The sequence below is a fragment of the Pseudophryne corroboree genome, chromosome 6 (genome assembly GCF_028390025.1).
Source record: "Pseudophryne corroboree isolate aPseCor3 chromosome 6, aPseCor3.hap2, whole genome shotgun sequence".
Taxonomy (NCBI): Eukaryota; Metazoa; Chordata; class Amphibia; order Anura; family Myobatrachidae; genus Pseudophryne; species Pseudophryne corroboree.
In genome coordinates, this window is record NC_086449.1 from 755,319,018 (window position 1) to 755,342,737 (window position 23,720).

The following is a 23,720-nucleotide window of genomic DNA, read 5'->3' on the forward strand; positions in this document are numbered from 1 at the left end:
ATTAACTGCATGTTAATTAAAGCAATCCTGTAACTCGGCCAGACCTGGAGCCCGCATAGGATTGGCTGGGGAGTGCTGCCATAAATTATACCAAAGTACTTCACCAGTAAAGAAACAATAAAAAATAGAAAACAAATTAAAATGGAAATACTTGTGGTTTTTTTTTCCAAAGCTATATGTCACAGAGAAAGAAAATGATGCCTTTATTTTTTTACTACAGTCTTAAAGAAGTAATTGGTCAAAAAAATGATCAGTAAAGCCCGAATTAAAATGCAAAAACATTCCCCCGAAATACTGGAAGTTGAAAGCAAAATGTTATTTGTAAAGACTCATGAAATACAAAAACATATTTCACATAGCCGCACCTGTCATATGGGGAAGATGTACTTAGCCTTGGAGAATAATAAAGTGGAGAGAGATAAAGTACCACCGGATTCAGTATGATTTATCAGCGGGTGGGATGTCGGCTGTCCATATCCTGACAGCGGCAAACCCACCTGCCAGAATGCCGGCAGCGGGGCGAATGCAAACAGTCCCCTTGCGGGCTTGCTGCGCTCGCCACACTGCGGGCTCAGTGGTTTGCTGCACTCGCCACAAGATCTATTCCCACTCTATGGGTGTCGTGGACACCGACGAGTGGGAATAGTCCTGTTCTGCTGGGAGTCCTGCTGGCGGCATTGTCGGCTGTTGGGATTCTGGCGTCAGTATCCTGACCGCCGAGATCCCGGCAGCTGGCAAATTATACGCATCCCATACCAGCCAATCAGTTCCTACCTGCAATGTTACAGGATGTGTTTGAAAAATGACAGGAGCTGGTTGGTTGGTACTTTGTCTCTCTCTACTTTATCACTCTCTAAAGCTTAGTACATCTGCCCCTGGGCGGGATGTACTATCACTGATTGCAGGTCATCGCCGGTCATCGCAACTATGCTAATCGCATATGTACTAACATATGCGATTAGTATCGCAATGCAATGCCAGGGGTGCCCTGCAATCAGTGATAGCACCGAGGAGAGGGTTTGTGGCGCCCTCCGTCACCTCCCAGCACCGGGAGGTGACATGCGCTGTGAGTCCCTGGGCTCCTCCTCCTCCCCCCTGCAGCCAGAAGGAGACCAGGCTGTGCTGCGGGGAAGAAGGAGGAGGGGTGCCGCACCAGCTTACTGCACACAGGTATGCCGAGGGGTGGAAGGTCATCATGAGCGGCGCGGGGCGGCGGTGGTGGCGGTAAGAAGCCCATAGGCCTCTATAGGGTATCGCCATCAAAAGTTGGCAATCCCCATGGCGGCGAAAATCTGGTGGCCGGGTCTTAGTACATTTGAAAATGGGGTAAAACCCCCGAAAATGGGGGTTTTACCGCATTTTTCCCTTAGTACATCCAGCCCTCCATGAGTTATCTCAATATTACCTTGCCAGGAGGCATTTAATATGCTGCTGGGATTCTAGAACTCGAACGGTTAATTTTTGTGGAGTTGACATAGAATTAGTGCCTTTTAGTATCATAGTTAAGTAAATTCACTTCATTTCAATAGATCCCAACTCCCATTCACCCCGCGCTCTTCCAATAAGTCATGTATAATATCTGTGGGAGCAGCAGGGAGCAAAGCACAGCAAGTGAAAGCTAATTGGGTTCTTAAAACAGGCTTCTTTGTATCAGAATACAAAGTGGGTAAAACTTTGAAAAATAAGAGAGGCTAAGTTATGAAAAAGTCATCAATTCCCAAAATGATACAAATTTAACAAACTTAAAAGGCCTAATTTCTTAAGCTATTATTGCATTTAGGAAGAATGTTCTACAATGTACTGTATACTGCTGTACAGTACTTTAACAATATATCTGATGCTGCTAGCAGTTATACATACTCAGGGGTTAAAGTGGGGGGAATGAGGTGGAACTGAGTTCCACCGCCTGTAATGGTAGGGGGAACTGAGTTCCACCTCCTCCATTGCCCTGCACAGTAATTACAACAGAAAAACCTGCCCCATCACCTACGTCAATAGATGATGCAGGCAGCGCTAGTGTTACTGATGAGCTGCAGCCACCTCCCCCTTCCTCAGGTTCTTCTTGCTCCATGGTCCTCCTACATCTACAGTCCACCCCTCCTGGTACTCACACACGCTGTGTCTGTTGGACAACGTTCATCCCCTCCTCCGGTCCCAGTGGCTTCCTTTTCCGGCACGGCGTATGTGATGTCATGCTGTCACCACTGCTGAAGTTAAGAAGGGACATGAAGAGGAGGAGGCTCTGTTCATATTGACGATAAGATGAGAGAGGGCTTGAGAGAAAAGAAAGGTGGAGAAGCTGCTGGAGGGACACAGGTGGTGAGCTGCTGGAGTGACAGAGGCAGTGATGTGTATAAGGGGCACTACTGTGGACATTACATGTATAAGCGGCACTACTGTGGTCATTATGTGTAAGGGGTACTACTACTGTGGGCATAATGTGTAAGGGGCACTACTACTGTGGGCATTATGTGTGAGGGGCACTACTACTGTGGGCATTATGTGTGAGGGGCACTACTACTGTGGGCATTATGTGTAAGGGGTACTACTACTGTGGGCATTATGTGTGAGGGGCACTACTACTGTGGGCATAATGTGTAAGGGGCACTACTACTGTGGGCATTATGCATAAGGGGCACTACTGCTGTGGGAATTGTGTATAAGGGGCACTACAGTGGGCATTATGTATAAGGGGCACTACTGCTGTGGGAATTGTGTATAAGGGGCACTACAGTGGGCATTATGTATAAGGGGCACTACTGTGTGGCATAATGTGTCGAAAGGGTACCATTGGGTAGTGCAGCATGAATAAAGAGCACTACTGAGTGACATAACCAAAATAAGGGGCATTACTAGGTGGTGTAATATGAATCAGGAGCACTACATGCGATGTGAATATGATTGTGCTACTGTATGGTATAATTTGAATTGGGGTTACTATTGTGTGACCATACTGCTTCTTTGTGAGATCAATGTCCCTTTATAAAGTATGGGAAGTATGGCACAAATTTATAGTTTGCTGGGGGTGCCGAAAAATACTAGCACTGGCTACTCTACTTAATGTGGGGGTGGGGTGGGGGGGTGGTTAGGTGGCGGGGTAAATTAGTTCCTCCACCTCTCCAGGACCACTTTAAGCCCTGTACATATTACACTCAATTCAGCCATGATACTATTGGCAAAACCTATAGTGTTGATAGGTGTCAGCGGTGTGCGATGAAAGTCAGTCTACCTGACAGGTAAGTTAACCTGGCTTCTTGGTTTATTAATCGGCAGGTAATAGGATGCAAGTTAACACAGGGTTAATTCAAGTATGCACATACTGTACAGTGGTATGAGACAGATCCAGCCAGGAGCTTCATGGTTAATGCAGGTGTTGTGAATAGATGTAGTGGCACATCCCTGAGGATAGACACAATAGTAACAGTAGCACTCTTATGCTAATCGGTGGTGGTTCAGTGGGGTTGTAGTGCCACCACTGTATAGCACAGCCTTCGGTATGAGGCACAGTCATTCAATCACTTCCTATCATTGTGGAGGACATACAGGGAAGACCCTTGGGGATGCCACACATGCGCAGTAGTGCACTTGGGAACTAGGTCATAGGTCAGTGATGGGGAACTTTGGCACTCCAGATGTTGTTGAATGACACATCCCAGCATGCCCTGCTAGATTCTTAGCATGGCCAAATAGAAAAACTGTAACAGGGCATGCTGGGATGTATAGTTCAACAACAGCTGGAGTGCCAAGGTTCCCCATCACTGTCATAGGTCATGATAGTGACATGAGACTAGCACTGTCCGGCATGTCATGAAGGCAGGTAGCATGGATTGCCCCTCTTCCAACAGATACTTGCATATGTCCCAGTAACCATTGTTAACCATTCAAACTCCTGGGACTACAGTATACCCTGTACATTATAGTGCCTTGAAATCACCAGGAAATTTGGTGGTTTTTGTCATGGCTTGAGAGTCCCTCCTGACTGTGAACTTTGTAGTTGCAGTATAGAACAAATCCTCCAAATAGTGGTGCTGTAGAATCTTACATTTATGTTATTCCAGCAATACAACAATTAAGCAATCTTGCTCTAATGGCCACAAAACAATCCATGCAATCATGACTAGAACATTGGTGGTCTCCTGCTATCATGCAGTTAAGGTTCCTATGCTTTGGTCCTGATCCTGTTCATGCTACACTGAATTCCTAACATGCTACCCATATTCCATCATGAGTTCTTGGCATTCTGACAACTGTGTGCAATCCTGAGTTCCTGACACCCTACTTCCAGTGTGTAATCATCAGGTCCTGTCATTCAGTCATTTATTTACTCCTAACATTTTGCAAATCGGGTGCAATCTAAACACTCTTACACTCTGCTACCTGTGTTGAAATGTTAGTTTCTGGCACTTTACTATCCATGTGCAATTAAGAGTTCCTGCCACTCTGCTTGCTTTATGCTACAGTGTGCTGAGCTCCTTACATTCTACTACCAATATGCAATCTGTGTACTCCTCAAACTCTGCCCATCAAGTTTAGTCCTACATTTTTGACACTCTGCTTCCCATTTGTATCTGATATTCCAACACTTTGCTATTCCTGCATAATGGTGCGTTCCTGACTCTCTCCTAAGCACACTTCCAGTGTGCCCTTTGTTCCTAGAAGTCTGCTACCCATGTGCAATTAAAATTTCATGAGATCTTGTCCATACTACTGTATATGCTTCTGACACTGTGCTACCCAAGCACAATCTTCAGTTCCTGACAATGTGCTACCCATGAGCAATCCTGAGATCCTGACATTGCGCTACCCATCAATGCAGACATTCCCACAAATGTGTGGGTGTGGTATTGAAAGTCGACAGTAACTAGGTCGACAATGTCTAGGTCGACCACTATTGGTCGACAGTAACTACGTCGACAGGGTGTCTAGGTCGACAGGGTCTTTAGGTCGACATGTTCTAGGTCGACAGGTCAAAAGGTCGACATGAGTTTTTAATGTTATTTCGGTGTCGTTTTCTTCGTAGAGTGACCGGGAACCCCAATTAGTGCACCGCGTTCGCTCGCCATGCTTCGGGCATGGTGCCTTCGCTCCGCTACCGCTTTGCTCGGCACAGATTACCGTTCCAATCGTAGTCCACGTGGATCGTTAAGTATGAAAAGGTTCAAAAAAAGAAAAAATTGTGAAAAACTCATGTCGACCTTTTGACCTGTCGACCTAAAGACCCTGTCGACCTAGTTACTGTCAACCAATAGTGATCGACCTAGACATTGTCGACCTAGTTACTGTCGACTTTCAGTCCGGATCGCAAATGTGTTGCACTTGTAGAGTTCTTCTAGTCTGGCCTTGGTCTTAGGCTTTGTCTTCTTGTCGGAACCTAACCATTCATTATACCTCATTTTAGTTGGTCTGTCCATCCTACACGGTCAAGTCATACCTACATTTGACATCAGCAGTTCATAGCCCATGAAGTACGTCACGTCACGTGCGCTGGCTTGGTGGGTATATAAGGCGTGCTATAGGCCGTCTGCACACATATCACTTGTTGCTGTCATGGTTAAACGGGGAGATTTATCCGAGATGCAAAAAGGGATGATTATCAGCTTTCGGGCCAAGGGTGGAAGTATTTCTGAAACAGCGTTTGTGAACTGTCCGCGTGCTACTGTGCTAAAGGTGTGTCGTGACTGGACAAATGGCACCATGGCGAATAACTGACTTGGAAACAGTGGAGCACCACATGCCAATGATGTGAGAGGTGAACTTCGGCTACAAAGGTGCGTGAGGGCTGACCGTCATGCTACAGTGAAGCAGCTCACCGTCAAAATGAACCTGGGGGCTACCAGACGTGTGTCTTGAACGACAGTACACCCTGTCTAGCTGCTGTCCGTGCTGCACACGGCGGTTACTCTGGCTATTAGCTGGTGGTCATAATTATGTGACTCATCCATGTATATTCCAACTGCGTTATTTGGCAACACAAGCTGATTGGAATGAAATATTAGTGATAAGATGTGAAAAGGGTAAATTATGTGCGGTCGGTGTATGCCTTTTAATTGTAGTGGATATATCGCTGAACATTTTTAATATCTTTTATATATTATCCCAGATCTGTGACTTTGTGCTTCATTTGCTAATGCTGGGTGGAGTCACAACACTGGGCGGAGTTAGTCAAATGAGTCACAGATCTGGGCAATTCTATAGGCGACTAGGAGCAGAAGCAGATGGTATGGGCATGGCACAGGAAGGGGTGCATACCTCCCAACTTTCTTCAGGCAGAAGGAGGGACACGCGTGCGTCGAAAAGGGGGTGTGGCCAATTAAAGGGGCGTGGCTTCACTGGAGGACCACACTCACAAGCCACGCCCCATTTTCGTCAGTGAGGGGGCATGCCCAGCGCTCTGAGCTGCTGGCATGCCCCCAGGGGCGGATTATGAGTACGGGGGGCCCAGGGCACTTGAGACAGGGGGGCCCTATCTCACTACTGTGCCTGCTGAGGGTTCGGGGGTGTGGCCTAATCGTGACCACGTGGCCACGCCCCTTATGTGAATTCCAGTATTCTATTTTTTTTATTTTTTATGGGATTTTGGCCCCTCGGCTACGGGTGAATCCAGAGGGGGTGGTGACTCCCCCCTACACACCCGCACAGGCAGAAGAAAGCAGGGAGGCTACTGCCTTCCTGCAACACCACAGACCTGCCAACACGCAGCAGCGTGTGCTGACTGTAGCACAATGTTGCTGCTGTTGCTGGCAGGACGGGGGAGCTTCAGAGCTGGGACAGAGCTACTCCAGCCGGGGGGCCCCCTAAAACTGTGGGGCCCGGGGTACATACCCCCTGGCCCCCCCTTCATCCGGCTCTGCTACCGGGGACCCCCCCTTAATCCGTACCCCCTGATGCCCCCTCTCCTCCTGTCTCCACTAAATAGACGCTGCTAAGCAGAACAGCGAGTAAAGGAGCTTCCCAACTGCCTCCCACCGCGGGACACTGCGGCCCGCGGGTGGGACAGCGGGACAGACCCCAAAAAATGGGACTGTCCTGCGAAAATCGGGACAGTTGGGAGGTATGGGGGTGTGTGAGGGGGTATGCCGTACAGACAGATGAGCACCGGCTCACTGTGTGCTTGACCCTCCACATCAGCATACTCAGCAGGGGCTCTCTGGCGCGGAGGAGCATCACTTTCTGGCACACTTCATGCTTCTTAGCTGCAGTTTTGTGGGGCACCTGCCGCTGTGCAGGTTCCATACTGCCTCTGTTATCTCCAGCCCTGGCAACCCCACCGCTAGCTGCAGCGCTGCTGCCTGCAGTGAGGTGCGCATAGCTCCTTCACACACTTTAGCCGGCGGGCAGCGCTGCAGAAGTCTGCGCTGCTTGCAGGCTCCGACCCCCTCCTCCCTCCAGCCGCAGCATCTCCTGGGGGCTAACCAGTCACTCCCAGTCTCCCCTTACCACAGTGCACGGCAGCCGCGAGGTCCGCGCCGCGTGCATGCTATGACCCCCTCCTCCCTCCAGCCGCAGCGTCTCCTGAGGGCTAACCAATCACTCCCAGTCTCCCCTTACCACAGTGCCTGGCAGCCGCGCGAGGTCGCCGCGGTGTGTGACTGAGGAGTGGGGGGAGGGATGCGGACTGGCAGAGGAAGCAAGACTCCAGCCTGAGAGAGTCAGCCATGCTAAGTCTCCACCAGCAGCAGATCCCAACAGGTTGGAGTGGAACAGCAGCAGCCAGCAGCAGTGACTCCGGTAAGACACATCTGTCTGTCACTGTCACCACTGTTTTGTCCCTAATACCAATCTCTCCCATGTCCTGTGTTCTGTCATGTCCCTGTCACCCTTGGCCTTGCCCTGTCACCCCTGGCCTTGCCCTGTCACCCTTATCCTGGCCCTTTCACCCTTATCCAGGCCCTTTCACCTCTATCCTGGCCCTGTCACCCCTGTGCTTGCCCTGTCAACCCTTTCCTGGCCTCGTCACCCCTGTCCTGGTCCTGCCACCCCTACTCTGGCCCTGTCACCCCTATTCTGTCCCTGTCATTTCTGTCCTGGCCCCGTTGCCCCTGTACTGGCCCTGTCATCCCTGTCCTTGCCCCGTCACCCCCGTCCTGGCCCCATCACCCCTGTTCTGACCCTGTCACCCCTGTCCCTTGCCTTTTCACCCCTGTTCTGACCCCGTCACCCATGTTCTGACCCTGTCACCCCTGTCCTGGCCCTGTTACTGCATACCCTCCAACTACCTTTTTGGCAGGTACAGTACCCGCAGTGCCTCCAGACCCCTCCCCAATGCACCACACCTCCGCACCTTCTCCTCCTCCACATGCGGCACCCCACCCCTCCCCCACACGCTGTGCCTCCAGACCCCCTACACTACCCGCGGCTCCCACTCCCCCGCCCCTCCACCACCCACAGCACCTCCAGACCCCCTCCACCATCCACCCCCCATATATGTCTCCCCCCACACCTGCCCCCCCTCCACCCGCAGCATCTGCAGACACCCTCCTCCATCCGCGGTCCCCTTCCTCACCCACCCCTCCCCCACCCACGGCACCCCTGCATCCGCCCCTCCACCACCTCTGGACCCCCTTTCCCATCCGCCGCACCACCTGCACCGGCCCCTACCCCACCCGCGGCGCCTCCAGACCCCCTACCCCACCCCTTGCACTCCCGCCCCTTCCCATCCCACAGCACCTCTGGAATCCTTCACCCATCCGCAACATCCCCGCTGCTGCCCCTCCCCCACCCGTGGCACCCCTACCCCTCCCCCACCTGCAGTGCCTCCGGACCCCTCCCCCATCTGCAGCCCCCACTCCTCTTCCCCTCCCCCACCCGCAGCACCTTCCGACCCTTCCCCATCCGCCCCCCACGCATCCGCCCCCCCCTCCACCCGCAGCATCTACAGACACCCTCCCCCATCCGCAGTCCCACCCTGCATCCGCTACATTCTGTACATCATGCCCTGCAGGTGCTGTTCACGCTGTAGCAAGGGGCTGCACCTCCTTCACCATCGCACGCCTTTTCATTGTGCAATATTTAACCACTAACAAAGGAATGCAGGTAATACTCCATATAATACAAATATTGAACCCCAGAAAGGCATGCAAGGGTTAAGGGGGCGTAGCCCCTTGCGACGATGTGAAGCACCCGTAGGGCTCGATGAAGCACATAGTATCTCATATATATTTAGGATTGACATCTAAAGTTTTCATCCGGTATAAAATAATATCTTATTCACTTGTTCCAGTTGTTACTTGTTAAATTGTACATTTCTACGTTTTTTTCTTTAAATTACTTTGCGGCTACTTTTTAACAAGGCAATTTATTTAAGTACTTCGTTTATATTTAATCAACCCTTTTCTGTTATGAGCGTTCCTGATTAAATATCCATTGATTGTCAAAAGAGCTCTCATTGAAGTTTAATAGGTGCAGAAAAGGTAAGGTTGCTTGTCATGTAATTAATTCATAGAACAATAAGTGTATAACGTGGTCCTTATTAATATATGAAAGCATTTTCTACATAATAAATCTGCATGGATCAGGCGGCTGACAGCTGAGAGTGAATTCAGGTGACTTCAACACTTCTGCAAAGATCACTTTAAACTTACTTGATACTTTTCCTTAGGATAATAATATTAGATTCTGAATTATATATGAAAGTGTTCTCATCAGAAAATCCTGATATAATACAGACTTTCAAAATGCAGATACTTTATGTAAATGTATTATATATGGGTTCAAAAAATCGTAGGCAGAAAAGACCTTCGGGGTCCCCTCTGTAACTTCTAAATCCGATCGCTTCTTCTATACATTAATTGTGTGTGGTATAAAAGATCTACAGTCTTTAGGTCAATAGGTCGACACCAAAGGACCAACAGATAAAAGGTCGACTGTGGTTAATGTCACCAGGTACAAAAGGTCGACAAGCTCAAAAGGTTGATATTGCAATGGTCGACACACATATAGTCAACACAAGTGTTGCCATTTTTTTTAATATGTCATCACCATCAGTTGACCATTTGTGTGTCGACCATTGCCATGTCGCCCTTTTGAACCTATTACTGTCGACTATATGGCGCCGACCTATTGATTTTCGACTATATGGTGTCGACGTATTGACGGTCGACCTATACAAAGTCAATCTATCATCCGGATACCACATTCATTTACAGTCAGAGTCAGTGGGACCCTAGATTAAATATTTATTGTTTGGATATTGTGCTTTTTATTATTTTTTTTTATTTTTGTTTATGGCCTTGCAATAGGGATGTAGTTATGTGGGCATTTACAATGTTAAGTCATGACGGTGTCATCGATGAACCGATGACATTGAATATGTTGGCATGTGCAGAATGTCAAGATCTTAAATGTCAATATATAAAATATTGACATTCTGCACAGATTGGACTGGGAGGGTTGGGGTTAGGCTATTGGAGAGGAAGTTGGGTTAGTTACCAGGGGGATGGTTAGGGTTAGGGGTTAGGATACACCAGAGGTCATCATGATGTCACCGCTGGAGCTGTAATAGACCACTGGAGCCGGCGGCCCACCGTACCAGGTAAGTCACCACTAGGGACATTTTTTTTACATTCTAATCATGGCGACATTCAGAATGTTGGTGTGATGTATATAGACAAAATATACATCACCCTTTGCACAAGCATTGTTTGTCCCCTAATATTAGGGATGTTCCTTTCAATAGAACAGGCGCGTAATTGTGTATCCTTTTGAACCCAAATGCAAAACGGGGTCTTGTTATGATACTGTAGATGGAATTATGTGAATGGAATGGAATTAAAAAGATGTACAGTAATAAAGGGAAATATTCCCAGTTTTGCACCGCATTTTGCACCTTTGAGAATAACTCCGCTTTGTTTGTTTTGCACTAGTGGTCAAGCACCAGCATGATAAACACCTTCCAACGTTCACATATGTCGTTTTGTAATCTGGCTACACTGTATTGGCAAGAACATGCCCATGCTATGCTCCGTCCATGCTCGCAAGTACCACCGCACAAAGCTGCTGCCAACGTTCTTTGGTCACTAAATTCAGCAGAAGTCATCCCAGCTATATACTGTACAGTACTTACAGAGAACTGTGAGCAGCTCCTGAAATGTGGCTCCTGGCACCAACAGCTCATCTGTGACACAAACCGGCAACCAACCAAAACAACTCATACTTTGGCAGTGACTGGGTGGAGAATGGAGGGAGGGAGGGGGCACCAACTTCCCACTTCTGCTCAATATGACAACCAAATCCTCTGCTCTTGAGCAGTGCCAGATTAAGGACCACATGGGCCTGGAGCTGAAATTTATGAAGGGCCTATTGTGTACCGTTGTGACCAGCAACAGCAGGGTTGTGACTTGGGGTTGTGTCACGCAGGACCCGCACACACATTATTCCTTGCCTGAGTCAAAGCCGCTCTGGGTCCTAGGGGTAAATTTACTAAAGGTTCTAAAAATGAAAAGTGGTGATGTTACCCACAGCAACAAATCAAATTCTGTCTATCTTTTCTCTATTGCATCCTATAAAATGATAGACAGAATCTGATTAGTTGCTATGGGCAACATCACCACTTTTCATTTTTAGAACCTTTAGTAAATATACCCCCTAGTGTCTGCTTTCTGTAGCAGGTAAGCTAAGGCGCAGGATCAAATTTGCTGGTGGCGGTCCCCACAACCTAGTTGCCTCAGGAGCACATTGCACCAGGTAGCCCCTTATACACATTGCACCAGGTAGCCCATTATACATACTGCACAAGGTAGAGCCTATTATACACAGGTAGCCCCTTATACACATTGCACCAGGTTTCCCATTATACACATTGCACCATGTAGCCCCTTCTACACATTGCGCCAGGTAGCTCCTTATACACATTGCGCCAAGTAGCCCATTATACACATTGCACCAGGTAGCCCATTATACACACTGCACGAGGTAGAGCCTATTATACACAAGTAGACCCTTATACACAATTCACCAGGTAGCCCATTATACACACTGCACGAGGTAGAGCCTATTATACACAGGTAGCCCCTTATACACATTGCACCAGGTTTCCCATTATACACATTGCACCAAGTATCCCCTTATACACATTGCGAAGGGTAGCCCATTATACACATTGCACTAGGTAGCTCCTTATACACATTGCGCCAGGTAGCCCCTTATACACATTGCACCAGATAGCCCATTAAACAAATTGCACCACCTAGCCCCTTATACACACTGCACCAGCTAGCCGTCACTCACCATCCGGCGCCTGTGGCCCTCCAGCTCTATGTTCTCATACTTTAGATATACAATAATTATTTACGTTTACAGAATTACAACAGCCAACAACAATTATAACTAGAAACAACCTGGCTTTTGGATTATAAGACTGTAATGGTATATGGAAATCATATTAAAGACAGGTAAAGAAAATAACACCAATAATCTAAAATTGCATCTTGTTAATGAATGGAATTCAATTAATAATTGATTGTGCTCAATAATGAGGAAAATGAAGATTGAGCATTAAACTGTCCAAAATGAAATAATAGCCTCCAAAGTCCTCTAATCGGGACAAATGAAGAGAAGGAATGACAAGGAAGATTGCAGAGCCAATCATTAATAAAGATGGGAAGCAAGATTTCCCATAGGACATGGTGGCTGGTTCAGAGATGTACGCAATCCAGGTGGTCTGATTGCATCTCCAATTGCGTGAGATCTGCACACGCACAGATCTCATTTTGCAAGATCGCTTTCCCCTAAACTACAACATAACTCACATGCTGCGGCAATTTGGATGCGGGAAGGGGGCGGCACCTCTATTTTGTGGGAGTTGTGAGGCCAGTGTCTGTGTCATATAATGCAGATTAACTGGCCACGTCAGTGGAGATGGCCCATGCTGTGACCAATGGTCAAGATGGTGGTCCAATCCTGCGGTGTTAGCATAACTTTGCACAGCAGCTGTGTCCAAAGATGCAGCTGCTGTGCAAACTGAATCCATCTCCCCAGAAGCAAATTCTGAGTCATTGGAAAGGGTTTTCCCACCTTTGAACGTTCTTAGCTTAGCGTTCTTAGCTTTCTGGTTTATAAGTAGCTTCTTCCAACTTTTTCCTAAAACATTGCTGGCATATAGTATAGATAGGCGTTAAAGATGTCGGCATTTTAGATTAATTATGTCACACATATAAAAAAAAAAACAAACAAGGGGAATCATCACACCAAGGATACAGTTGTTTTGAAAGTCTACTGCAGTGGTTCTCAAAGTCCATCCTCAGGACCCCACACAGGTCACGTTTTCCAGGTCACCCCGCAGGTACACTGTGTATCGCTACAAATAAACTTGCTGGTGTATATGATTGTCAGCAGCGACTTGGAAAGGGAATGCCAGTCCCTTGAAAACACTAAAAGAAATAAGGAACCAGGTTGCGCTCAACAATCAAAATGGACAAACATTTATTTATAAAATTAATACAACAATACTCCCGGGAGTGCCATTCAAATTAAGTCAATATTGCATAAAATATAAAAGATAAATAAATTACCTATTCCCAGGTGAATTTTGGTAATATAATTCTTATTAGACATTTCCTATTATTCTACAGCATCTAATCCCAAAAATGTTGTTGTAAATATGGTACCAACAATAGTTAAGAACTGTTAATATAGACTAATAAGTCTATGTGCCAGTATATGACTCACTTGGTCCATAAAAGTCCCAAATTGTCCTTATTCCATATGAACCCGTATCAATTCCGATAATCCTAGTGTGGATGGAGTCTTTAGAATAAGTTATTCTCCTCAAATGGACACAGTAGTTTCGGAAGAACTAGGTATTGAAAAGCCAGAAGATGAAATGATGCTGACAGGGAGAGCCCGGAGTGGTATGGATGTTACCAGCCGCTCACTCCCACGCCGGGGAGGGGGAGCAGTGCCCGCACCCGCCGCCGGGCTAAGATGGAATGTAGCCGTACACCGGCTGTAAGGTGGCTGTGAGTCCCAGGCGGCTGGATGTAACCTGTGCGGCACGATATAACTGCGCTCTTAGCGGGAACGGCTGGACTGTCCTCTCACGGGCAGCTCAGAAGAGCCTCCCTGTAGTACACTTGATGCTTGAAGGCAATAATGGTGGAGCAACAGGTATGCTATGCTGGCTTTGTGCAGGAGCCAGCTGCGCTGTGTTCGGCAGGGTGAAGGCTGGACACGCACACAGAGCTCCGACTCAGCCTCGCCGCAATTGGCCGCCAGCGGGATCAGGCAACCGGAGCCTCAGCACCTGAGAAATCAGCTGGGCAAAGATGACTGTGGTAGCGGCGGCCGTAATGAGCCTGATCTCCTATGTTGGCTCCACTGGATCTGACTTCTAATGGTTAGGACAGGGGTATTTCTGAAGAGGTAAACCTGTGTCCTTGCACTGTGTATCACTAACTGTAACATTTAAAAAATGGAAAAACATGAAATGTGTGGGGTCCTGAAGGCCGAGTTTAAGAACCTGTGATTTACTAGAAGACCAGTCCAGCTGCTGGACCCAGGAGTTCAACTCTGTTTCTCCTATATAATCTATTCAGCTTTCTTGGTGACAGCAACTTTCTCAGCTTCTATGACCATGGGGGACAGACCTCCTGGCGCTGTGTCAGGTACTGAGCATGATACCAACGAATTGTAATGGGTACACAGATAGTGGATGATCAGAACACAAGCATACATATACATTACATAACAGCCAAAGGAGGGTATTCAATTAGCGCCTGTATTTTCGAAGCTATCGAATTTACCCCCCTGCGTATTTAATTGCGGGACATTTTTCGCCTGTTTTTAAGGCATTTTCATCAATGCCTTTTCACTTCATTTTTTAAGTGAAAAGGCATTGGCAAAAAATGCCTCAAAATCAACAGGTGCGAAAACATGTGGATTCGTCGATCAGCGCGTTTTTTCACTCCTGCTGAATGTTTTGCCTAGACAAAAAAACGGCCCTGCTATTGCATAAGGCGCATCCCCATTCGTCCTAAAAAATAGCGAAGAAATGCAGTTTTTTCACCTAGGCGAAAAAAACAGAACTAATTGAATACCCCCCAAAGTCTTTTACAGAACAAGAAGTAGAGAAGGTTATTCAGATAAGATAAATGGTGAAGGACTGTCCTGATTGCCAGTTGCTTTGAAATTGCTTTCCTTCTCTTTGTGCCTCCCCAACTTCTGGCACCTTGTTGCCTCAAGAGTTAAGCCAATTGTTGGGTAGTGGGGCATATGATTAAAAACTGGTGGGCAGGGGCATGCGACAGAAAAGCTGGTGGGCAGGACAGTATCCAAGGGAAAAGCTACTGGACAGGTTATAATGTGAGATAAAAGCTGGCGGGCAGTAGGGCCTGTGAGGGAAAAGTAAGTGGGCAGTGTGCATGTAAGAGAAAAGCTGGTAGGCAGTGGGGGACATGTTGATGTGTACCAGGTTTGCATTATTGAATGTGACCTCAGGGGCAAACACAGAATTTCTTGATGGGGGTTTCCAAATACAATCCACAATCTCCCACTCCTCTGTGGAACATTGGAGCAAGTGCAAGAGTCTGGGGGAGCGGTAAAAGAACCTAGTACCGACCCTGGACATTAATGTACACATTGGTGTTTTTATACACTGGATACTACTATATAGAATACAGTATTATTATTTAACATTATAGATGGTCTATATTATAGGCTGTAACAAACAAATGTAACAAATGTAAATCAAATAAGTGGTCAAGAAAAGGTGAAACATCCCAAAATAAATATATACACAAATTATAGAACCAGTAGGTGACAGAACTTCACTTTCTATGCACACATTTTCCCACCTCATGATAAGGCTCCTGTCTCCTCTTCCTGGCAGCTACTCTCTGGTCTAGAGCATTGATTGAATGCTCAGATCCACACACAGCAAACTGTGAAGAAACTGCTACCACCACTGGGCATGTGCAGCAGCTCTGCTCTGTCCCTTAAACTGCATGTTGTGGTGCTAGCTCTAGTACTAATATTATATACTATTGCTATTGTTGTCAAAATTTTAGCCGCTGGCAAACAGCAGGAGGGTTTCTGGGCAACTGGAAACCGCACCTTCATTTGCCTATGGACCTGTGTGTAGTGACATTATATCAGATGTGAGATATCAGTGTGGTCAGTGTATAGATATAGGAGTTATGTATAGTGATCTGTTTGTATCTGGTATGTGATTGGTGTGACCTGGACATAGTGATCAGTGTCTATTAGATACTGTAGGTGATCTCAGTTTACAGTATAGTGATCAGTAATTCCAGCGAATCATTGTGTTTATGAAAACAAGGGGTTAATGAATTTGTATAAATTAAAATACATACTTCAGAGGTCTGCTTTCTGTCCCATTGCTTTGATTTCCATGCTATGTTAGTGGGATAGTCAGCATGTTTTTTAAGTTCAAAAGATCATTGAAACATTGGCTAAAATTCCTTAGGCTAGAAAGAAGTATGCAAGGGGAATTCAAGTCCTGCAAATATTTCATATGGGATGCATAACTGATCAAAGGACTACATGATACCAAACATTAGATAATGAGGATGTGTAACCTCTGAAAGTATTCATTTAAATGACCCATAAAGAACTGGTAGGGATGAGTCGTCTCTGCTACCAATCAATATAATTAATAACATATCACTGTTATGCCCCAGAAAGAGTTATGGAATATATTTGGGTCCATGTATAGAACTGTTTGAAAATAAGAGAAGTAAAATATGCGGTAAATTTCATTAGGATCACTTCGCTAGTTATAAATGGCCCAAATCTTCTAGACTTCCACTAGGAGGCAGATTAAGTGAATGATTATATGAGTGAGTATAGTTATTCTTTCTTGTTTTGTTCCATATAATATCCACTTTAATAAAGTTCTGTCTTTATGTGCTTAAAGACTCACCATGGCTTTTAAAAATGCTACATTTATACATGGAAATGTTTGGTATACAGTAAATCTACTTACATGTACAGTATTTGTGATTTTAGTTTTGGATAATCCAGCAAGTAACCAGACACTTTCTAAGAGTTTTAGCTCATAAAATAAATCTTAGTGGTGATAATATACTGTGCTTTGTAGGTAAGTAGTTTGGATTTGTTTAACCTTTTCACACCCATATGACAATGTGACTCAAAACTCTTGCCGTGGCATGGTACAAAAACACATGAGTGCATTTATCTGTGAGTAGGTTTTATGTTCTCCACCTGAATGCATGGGTTTTGTCCGGGTGCTTAAATTTCCTCCCACATTCCCAAAACAAGATGGCAGATTAATTGGATTCTGGCAAAAGATTAAGCCTTAGTTTGTATGAGTTTGCATGTGGTAGGGAATAGTAAACTCCACTGGGGCAGGGACTGACTAAATATTCTCTGTAAAGTCCTGTATACAAATGTTTAAAAATAAATAAATATTTGGTCACTCTCAAACCCATCTACAGTATATATTATGTCTAATTTATCTAGCCCATTGGTTCCCAAACTTTCTTGAATCACGGCACCTTAGGGTATCAGCATTTTTTTCACGGCACCCCTAGGTTAAAGGATTTTTATTGATAAATTTAGAAACACAATATTATATTAAGTAAATTGTGCCTACCTGTCGTCCTTAGGTTCAGATATGTGGTGATGTACAGTTGTGCTTCTGATTATCTGCATGTTTTATGACTGGCAGTCACTAGCACTGGTTTTGCCTATCACTTTGACCATAAATAATTTGGGGGTCTATTTACTAAGCCTTGGATAGAGGTAAAATGGATAGAGATAAAGTACCAGCCAATCAGCTCCTAACTGACATTTTTCAAACACAGCCTGTGACATGGAAGTTAGGAGCTGATTGGCTGGTACTTTATTTCGGTCCACTTTACCTCTTTCCAAGGCTTAGTTAATAGACCCCTTGATTTGGTCCTGGACCACCAACCCGAGGCACCCCTGCAAGAGCCTCGTGGCAAACCAGGGTGCCTAGGCACCCAGTTTGAGAACCACTGATCCAGTCATATTTATTTCCGATGGGCATGGCAATTAGAGACTTGTAACATTTATCGATTACATGCAAAGAATGACTGTGCGGCTTTTATTAATAAATGTATTATTAAGAAATGCAATGTAATCCTTACATACTTCCCTAGAACACAGGCAAGAATGACAAAATGCACCTTCTATTTATTTTTCTCACAGAGAAACCCTACAGGGAACATTAAGCATTGATGAGATTTTGAGAAGTGAGTACACAGAGCATAATGAAAGTTCTACTGGCAAAACAAGCAGTGCAGCCCCGTGCCCTCCAGCTAACACTGTACTGGTCTTTAAGTAGCAAATCTGCAATGGGAAATCCCCACGGGCCTGAGTGGCAGGCTCAGTTCTAGCAGCAAAGACTGTGGATAAAAGTGATCTTTTTTGGGATGATACTGTGCTTATCGGTGCCTGGGTGCTAGCAGGAGAAGCTAATTACCAACTCTCAGTCATATTTAATCCTTACTCACCCATTGCTATAAAGTACAGATTACTGGTGCTCACTTACATAGTGCTATCACATCAACCAGCGCTTTGCAGAGAATAATTTCATCGCTTAGATCAGTCCTGGGCCTGTAGGCTGCATTCTGAAGACTATTGGTTCAACTGTACAAAATGGCTGCCTCCTCTGCAAAGGCTCATAATTGGTTCGCTCACAAATCTGCAGTAGAGATTACTGCAATTATTCCACTGAAATGTCGGTAACACAAATGTCAAAAGCCACAATGACTGAAAGTTTGTTTGTTTTCATGTAATCAGCTACAAGCACTGAGGTGGCAATGTGCCTGCAATTGTTTCCAGCAATGATGTACTAAGTGATGTAAAGCTTCAAATACTAAAAATAAGTTTATTATTCAGTAGAAAGGCAACAAATACACTGACTATAAAGTCTTCAAAAAATAAAGAGGCTAGGGATTGGGGGGTTCTCATTACTAAGCCTGGGATGAAACTAAAGTGATCGTAGATTAAGAGGGAGATGTACTAATCAGTGAAAAGAGTGGAGAAGTGAGCCAGTGAAGAAGTTGCCTATGGCAACCAATCAACTGCTCTGTATAATTTGATAGTATGCAAATTATAAATGTTACTTCAATGCTGATTGGTTGTCATGGGCTACTTCTCCACTGGCTCACTTCTCCACTCTTTTTACTGCACATCTCCCCCTTAGGGGACTATTTTACTAAGCCGTGGATGGCGATAAAGGGAACCTTCTTTTTTCTTTTTGGTAAAATAAATTAGATGGATGATATGACTAGTAATGTTGATTTATGTTGTATGTGGATTGCATCACTGCTATCTACTTGTCATACAGGTAGTGTTTGTTATACAGGAAGTGCTGCAGCAGCCATTGTTCAATATGACTTATATGTAGTAAAGGCATACTTCTGCAGTTCTCCAGAGTCCTGTGGTGATTTGCACACAGACTTTTTTTTACAAGTAAATTGTAGACAGGAGTAGAGTGAATATTCTGTGACTACGCTAACAGGACTATCAATAATATTGAGTCAGTAATTATTTTTTGTTTTTAAACAATACTTTTTTTTCCCTTCTGTCTCAAACACATAACATAAGGAGGTTTTTTCCAGACATTTGGGGATACAAATTTTAATAATCATTTACTATTAGAGGGTTTTTTTCTCAAACTTATTTTTATTGAATGAATGAACGATGGTCATACAAGCAATGGTAAATATACAATAATTACCAGATATCTGCATAAAAAATAAAGGAAACAGAAGATATTAGAAGAAGTTCTAGTCACAATCAAGTGTAAATTCTGTAGCAGGGTATGTGATAAACAAATCAGGACATTCAAAAGCACAATTCCAAGGAAAGACAAAAAAGTCCACCTGATTGTCCAATAGTAAAAATAATTAAAAGAAAAGAAGGTGTAGCCATCATCCTGAGAACTTAAACATACAAAAGAACGAAAAAAAGGATAGAAAGAAATGGAAGGGAGGGAAAGAAAAAAAGAAAGAAAGAAAGAAAGAAGAGAGAGAAGGGAAATAGAGAATATGAAGAGAAAAGGAGGAGAGCATGATAATGAGGAAGAAGCAGTGATCCAAGGAAAAGGGGGTCTAATGTCACAATGGTCATGGTGTACCACTCAAAGAGTAGCTTATACACCACTATTACTGTGCTGGGGAATCAAAACATTTGGGTCACATACCACTGTAGTCTGACAGCAGATTTGAATTTGGGACTTAATTATATCTTGTAAAGAGTCAATAGCTTTTCCAAATGGTGAAGATTTTTTCAACCCGCATCTCTTTGTTTAGAGAGGCCTCAATCCAGTCCATTTTGAATACGAAAAAGAGCTTTTCCCTAAAGAAGAAAATAGAGGGTGGGAGAGGAGATAATTATAATTGTAAGATACATTTACGAGCAACTGCGTAAATAAAAGTTAAAGGTTTTCGGCTACAATGGGCCATTCAAATTTCAGAACTAAGACCACCCTACTATTATTGTTGATGTTCGGGTTAAGCTCAATCATTACGGTGAAAATCGGCTATTTTCAAAAATTTTGACAATTGACTGCATATTAGTGTACTCACCCCAGCCTCACCATCCCATCCTGCGCACTGGTCAATGGGGGTATCGGACACTCTAAACAGGTGTCCCCAAATACTGATTTATCTCAATCAGAAAAGAAAACAATCCCACTGGAATCGCTTAAGAAAACAGTCAAATAAAAAGTCACTAATTCCATATAAATCTCTTATCTGGTCTCTTCCTGGATCTTCCAAACAGTGCAAAATGGCCAATACTGGTAAACATGTGACTGGTCGTCCCACTTCTTATCTGCTCTCTGTCAATGTCCTCAATTTCATTCACATGGAAGACAAATAGTGGAGAGCCATAGTGCAGACGTACATCAATTTTATTGGTACAAGTTCACAGTTTAAAAAATAAGCATGCGTACCCAAAGTGACCTTCAGATGGAAGGCACAATATCACACATATAGGGGTGATTATGGACCTTCCCCTATTAAGCTATTACCTTCACCAGGTCCTGGGCAGCCGTCAACACCTGGTGAAGGTACTAGCTTAATAGGGGAAGCTTGTACCAATAAAATTGATGTACGTCTGCACTATGGCTCTCCACTATTGGCTTTCTAGACAAGGGGCGTGGCCTGATTACAATGGGCGTGGTCTCATTAAAGTGGGTGTGGCCTCATCATATATCATCTGATATCATCACGGCCACCACAGGGGAAAAAAAATAACAATAAAAAAAGTCCCCATTTTACACATTACAGCAGGCAAGTGTCCTCATTTTACACAGTATGGCAGGCACGTGTCCCCATTTTACACAGCGCGGCAGGCAGGTGTCCCCATTTTACACAGCGCGGCAGGCAGGTGTCCCCATTTTACACAGTGCGGCAGGCAGGTGTCCCCATTTTACACAGCGCGGCAGGCAGGTGTCCCTATTTTACACAGCGCGGCAGGCAGGTGTCCCCATTTTACACAGTGCGGCAGGCAGGTGTCCCCATTTTACACAGTACGGCAGGCAGGTGTCCCATTTTACACAGTGCGGCAGGCAAGAGTCCCCATTTTACACAATATGGCAGGCACGTGTCCCCATTTTACACAGCGCGGCAGGCAGGTGTCCCCATTTTACACAGCGCGGCAGGCAGGTGTCCCTATTTTACACAGCGCGGCAGGCAGGTGTCCCCATTTTACACAGCGCGGCAGGCAGGTGTCCCCATTTTACACAGCGCGGCAGGCAGGTGTCCCCATTTTACACAGTGCGGCAGGCAGGTGTCCCCATTTTACACAGTGCGGCAGGCAGGTGTCCCCATTTTACACAGTGCGGCAGGCAGGTGTCCCCATTTTACACAGCGTGGCAGGCAGGTGCCCCCATTTTAAACAGTGCGGCAGGCAGGTGTCAAGTGGGGGGGGAAGGGAGAGAGAGAGAGAGATACTACTTACATAGAGGATCTTCCCGCTCTTCGGGTCCGGCCGCCTCACGTTCCTCGCGCCGGCCGCCTCCTCCTTCCAGGCTGATCTCCTCTCCTCCCTCTTCCCGAGCACTCCTGCTCGGGGGGCGGGCTTTCGCAGAATGACGCAATTGCGTCGTGACGTCACGACGCAAACGCGTCATTCCGTGAAACTCCGCCCCCCAGCAGGAGTGCTTGGGAAGAGGGAGGAGAGGAGATAAGGACACACAAAGTGCCGCGGCGGGCGCCTCGTGTGGTTGCACGGCTCGCCCGCCGCTAGAAACGGCACTGCAAAGGACACTACCACTGGTCTGATGCAGGACAACACAGCAACACTGTAAGGGACTTGTTGTTATTATTATTATAATACTGTAGCAGTGGACATATAGCAGCAGCGTATACCACTGTGACTGCCAATACACCAGCACTGAACTGATGTAGCACAATACAGCAGCAATGGACATATGACAACATGAGGACACAACCACTGTGACTGGACAAATACAGCACAAGACACGGACACTGAGAGAACGGAGACACGTACTCTCTCTACACTCTCCAATGCCGGAGTGAAAATGGCGGGGACGCACGGCTCCTTATATGGAATCCAAACCCAGCGAGAATCCGACAGCGGGATGATGACGTTTTGCCTCGTTCTGGTTTCCGAGTCAGGCGGGAAAACCAGAGCCTGACTCGGATTCGGACTCGAATGGTGAAGTCCGGTAGGGTTCGGTTCTCTGAGAACCGTACCCGCTTATCTCTAGTTCATATATGTCCAGCAGTGACGTGCAGTCAGGTGAGGCAGAGCCTTTCTTGTCATACTCCAGTATTACGCAGAGTTTTAACTATATAAAGTATATGAAAAATACAAAGAATATCTTAGAAATATCTCCTTTGTATTACTGTAATCATTTTTATAGTCAAAACTCTGGAGTAAAAAGTTGATGGCAGGTGAGGCCGTGCCTATCTATTCCACACATCTCTGATCAAAACTCACTAAATTTCATGCAGTATATACTTCTGCACTTGTGTATAATGCCCACATGTATATACTGCTGTACTTGTGTATAATGCCCACATGAACCCTTAGGCTCATATATTGTGTGTATATCTAACTCTGGTACTAGCCAGTGCCTCCTGAGCCATTTACTTCACCGCACATCCCTGTAGCAAACATGACAAAAAAAAAAGGACTGTTTTCAAATATGTAACATTAAGGGTTAATGTATTTGCAGAAGAGACCCTTTCTCCATCCCACACAAAAGGATGTTACTTTTACATGTCTCAGGGTGTGATCCAAGCATTGGCCGCAGTGTTCCGCGGTGAGTAGGAAGGTTGGGAGACCCCCTCACCAGTGACGTGTGGTGAAGTGAGGCAGGAGAAGCAGAGCCTTTCCTGTCATACTGGTGAAATCCCAAAAGAGGCCAGGATACAGACGCCGGAATCCTGACCATCGGGATCCCAATTGTCCAGACAGCAGGGCGGGTAGGTACTACGCCAAGGATAGGGGGTTAGGTTTAGTCCGGGGGACTTAGAGTTAGGGAGTGTGTGTGGTCGAGGGGGTAGTTAGGTTAAGGGTGTGGGGAGGGGGGGGGTTAGGTTTCAGCGCCACCTGGGCATGGTAGGGTTAGGCTGCAGGTGGGAGAGGGTTAGCTTTAGGCACCTAAAAGGGAGGGTTAGGGTAGGGCAGGGGAGGGTTAGACTACTTACCGCCCCTTGTTGGAATTAGGACTGTCGGGATAATGCTGCCGGCTGCCTGACCGCCAGCATCCTGACTGCCGGCATTTCATACCCAACCCG

At 45.8% G+C, this 23,720-nt stretch overlaps 1 long non-coding RNA gene across 1 annotated transcript in view; it reads left to right on the top strand.

Moving 5' to 3' along the window:
• Positions 1 to 19,415, top strand: part of LOC134935671 (uncharacterized) — a 103,806-nt gene extending 84,391 nt beyond the window's left edge. The window contains exon 3 of the long non-coding RNA XR_010180330.1: positions 18,148 to 19,415. This is a non-coding gene — a long non-coding RNA (uncharacterized LOC134935671). The remainder of the gene's footprint in view (positions 1 to 18,147) is intronic.
• The last annotated feature ends 4,305 nt before the right edge of the window (positions 19,416 to 23,720 follow it).